We start from the raw sequence: 3,996 nt of genomic DNA, 5'->3' as shown, positions 1-3,996 counted from the left end.
GACAGGTGGAGATACCTAATTGGGTGTACTAATGCTGTATCTTCATGGGTGTGGCTTCAGAGATGGTGTCACAAAGTTGTAGATCGCTGTACGCATTTGTGAATCGCTCCCCGTACATTTGTGAACGGCTTTCTGTGCATTTGGATCTCTGCGCGCATTTGTGGATTTTGAAACATTTCTAGCGTCAATCCACAAATGCGTGGACTCCACCCACCGTCTACTCAAGCCAATCAGATAACAGCCACACTTCGCTGACCAATCGTAGCACGTTCTCGTTATAACCAATCACGTTTTGCTTTACAATCAGGGCAGGATCAGATTAATTTGCACCCCTGTAAGGAACAGCATTCTATGGACACGTCGTTCAAATTGAGCTAAAGTGCTTTTTGTGTGGTTTAAAAAAATTCTGTTTTCAAATCAGGATCCGTGAATGAGGATAAACTCAGGTTTTATAAACAATTTATGATCATTCACAAATCCCGAGCATCAGTAATACCCTCACGAGTCACGACAAGCAAATACAAATTTACTGCGATACTGTCTACACTGGACGAGGCGCAACACGATGAAGGACAAATGATTCGCACATTTGTTTTGATGCGTCCCGTTACAGTTACAGCTGTGAGCAGATGAGACACGACGTAATACTTTGCCTTTTAAAGCACAATCGCGGTGACAAATATAGGGCATAATAACACGTATAATATCAAATATGGGCCCAAATGACCATCTGGGCACCAACCTCAGCATCACTGCAGCGTGTACTGGGGATTTGTGAGTGGACAATGTAAATGAAACCGTTTAGCTACTTTGATAGCTTTTAAATTTACATTTAGTCATTTAGCAGAGTTAAGTTTAGAAGTTTAAGTTTAGTTTCTTTTCAGTTACTTTTACAATCAAAACTAGTAGTGTGATTCATATGAAATATTGTTTGTGTGATCAAGCTTTTTAACCAATAAATATCTCGTCTTACATTTTATATGCATTTTTATTCAACACACCTGCACCACATTAAGAACCCACGTAGGCCCTATATATTTTTTCTTCCCCAAACAATGGCAACTTTGTGATACTTTTAATTAATGTTTGAAAAAATTATTTATACTGCTTTATGCATAGTTAGATCCACATAGATGCTCAGATACATAATTTAAATGGCTTGATTGAAAAACTGGGAAACGCTGTTGGCTGTTGTGTGACGGCAATTTAACCTAGGCTATTAAACAAACTCGTATGTTTATCATGAGGTTGAATCCAGCTATTTATTAGTCAGTTATTGACGCTTTTCTTTCCATCTTGAATAACATGACGCTTCCATAATGCTCTGTTTCTCTGGTATTTTCAAAGGCACATAAAATATTGTAGGCCTACTGTGGCTTGGCTTGATACACAGTCTTAGGCTGATGATACACGGGGCAACTTTTTGAGCAATTTTGCTGGGCAACTTTTTTTGAGCAATGTTTCTTGGGCACTTTCCCATCAAGAATGGGTAACAAATTTCAATATGGTCGTCTTTTTATTTCCTCATCTATACAGAGAGCAACTGTGATAGGCAGGAAAGGACAGACAGTCTGATTCACACGGGCTATATGTTAGGTGGGCTGCTTACAAGAACGAGAGCGGGTGCTGTGAAAATCCAGCTCAAAACTTACAATATGGATTAAATTCCCTTGAAAGCATAGGACGTGCTTTTTCCCCAACATACGTGTCACGTGAGAGCGTATAAAGATGGCTTAGGTGAGAGTCTGGGTGTTCTCACAGTGGGCGCGAATCTGATCGATTAGAACAACATGAAGGAAAAACAAAGACTACATAAAATGATGGCAGAAATGCAAAATCCAGCCAGATTCTGGAGTATTTTCCATCAGAGCCAGAGTTAAAACCAACCGGCTTAAAAGCTTGGAGATAAAGAGAAAAATAAATAAATAAATAAAAGTTGAATCTGCACAACGCCGTAGTCCATAATGCTCCAGAAGACATAATAGTAATAGGATCAAAGAGAGCTCGTCAATCAGACCGTATTGTTTTCTACAGACTGGGTTAAGAAAAAAATGAAAGAGCTGGACTATTTTTTACTTCAAACGGCATTTGCTGACTTCTCGTATCCAATCCTCTTGATCTGGTATTTCCCAGAGGAGCACTGTCTGTGAAACGATGCACAACCTTATGTCAAGTACCCTAGATTTCAAACAACTGGATAGGCCGCCTTCCTTACCTCAGACCTGTACATTACAGACATAACTGACTTCTTGACATTTCCTTTATTTTGTCTTGTCTTGACAAAAGACTCACTCGTAAGCCGGCTTGTAAGGTGCTTGTGCATGCATTGTCGGAGAACGCTTTTACTCTCGGGAGAGCACGTCATGTCAGGTGTCAAGGCTTCAAGCATCACAAATTCCAGCAAACAAAACTAATGGGATGTTTAAAGGTGATGCGTGTCATTTTTTTCAATATTTGAAAGTATTTTCTTCTAAAAGCAGAGATAACAAGTAGTTATGAAGGTCGAATTACTGAAGAGTGCTATCAAAACACTGCTCCCAGCCCCAGTCCCGCCCCAGTCAATATAGCAACAGGGGCTTAATTAACCAATGGCGTGAGTTTAGTTTAAAGAGTTCATAATATATAAATAAAAATGACTAAAATAACACATATTATATGAAGTGCTCTTTTAAAAATACATTATGTGTAATACTGTTTCTATTTCAAACTGCAATTTATATCACATGATCCTTCAGAAATCATTTTAATATACTGATTTGCTGCTCAAGAAACATTTCTTATAGTTCTTAATTAGTAAAACATTTGTGCTGCTTAATATTTTTGTGGAAACTGTTGATAAACAAAACTTCAAATTAACAGCATTTGTCTGAAATATAATCTTTTGTAAAACTATAAAGATATTTATTGTAACTTCTGATCAATTTATAGTACTAATTTATATGTCTGTCTACAGACAGACAGACAGACAGACAGATAGACAGATAGATAGATAGATAGATAGATAAAATAACATTCCATAAAACATTAAAAACTATTAAAACACTAAAATCGATTATTTCAAATAATTGAAAATGAATTTAGGCATCACAATGTTATTTTTATTATTAATAATATACAGTATGACAGTGGACATTCATTTTGATATTTGCTGAGGATTACATTTAAAAGTCTTAAATTATTAAAAGTTTTAAAGATGAACTGTAAATTTGCATTGGATGATGGTAATCGAAATATAAAAATCAAATAAGCTTGCACAATTGAATATTAAATATCCACCTACTTACAAAATAAACTCTATAAATCAACCGATAAACAATAAATGATGGTATATATTGTGCATTCTTAATCTAAAACTTGTTTTAGCTTGAACCAAAACAAGGCTAAGGCTGATGATACACGGGGCAACTTTTTGAGCAATTTTGCTGGGCAACTTTTTTTGAGCAATGTTTCTTGGGCACTTTCCCATCAAGAATGGGTAACAAATTTCAATATGGATACTTTAGATCAGTCGTGGGTCCTGTGTCTCACCTGGTTGCCTGTTGATGGCAACATTAACCAAAGTTGCCCGGCAACATTACTCAAAAAGTTGCCCCGTGTATCATCAGCATAATGGTCTAACGAAATCCAATTTTAAACATCTTTTATTTGAGCCAATGGAGATGAATGAAATTATTTCAGGGTGAGACCGCCCTGATTGTAAAGCAAAACGTGATTGGTTTTAGCGAGAACGTGCTACAATTGGTCAGCGAAGTGTGGCTGTTATCTGATTGGCTTGAGTAGACGGTGGGTGGAGTCCACGTGTTTGTGGATTTGTCAGCGTCTTTATGGTGGAAATGTTTTAAAGGGGTCATATGATGCGATTTAAACTTTTCCTTTCTCTTTGGAGTGTTACAAGCTCTTGAAGAAGATCTGTAAAGTTGCAAAGACTAAAGTCTCAAATCCAAAGAGATATTCTTTATAAAAGTTAAGAGTCAGCCACGCCTACCTAAAACGACT

The sequence above is a fragment of the Sinocyclocheilus rhinocerous genome, unplaced genomic scaffold, assembly GCF_001515625.1.
Source record: "Sinocyclocheilus rhinocerous isolate Xijiao unplaced genomic scaffold, SAMN03320098_v1.1 scaffold760, whole genome shotgun sequence".
NCBI classification, from domain to species: domain Eukaryota; kingdom Metazoa; phylum Chordata; class Actinopteri; order Cypriniformes; family Cyprinidae; genus Sinocyclocheilus; species Sinocyclocheilus rhinocerous.
This window is presented reverse-complemented; position numbering follows the sequence as displayed.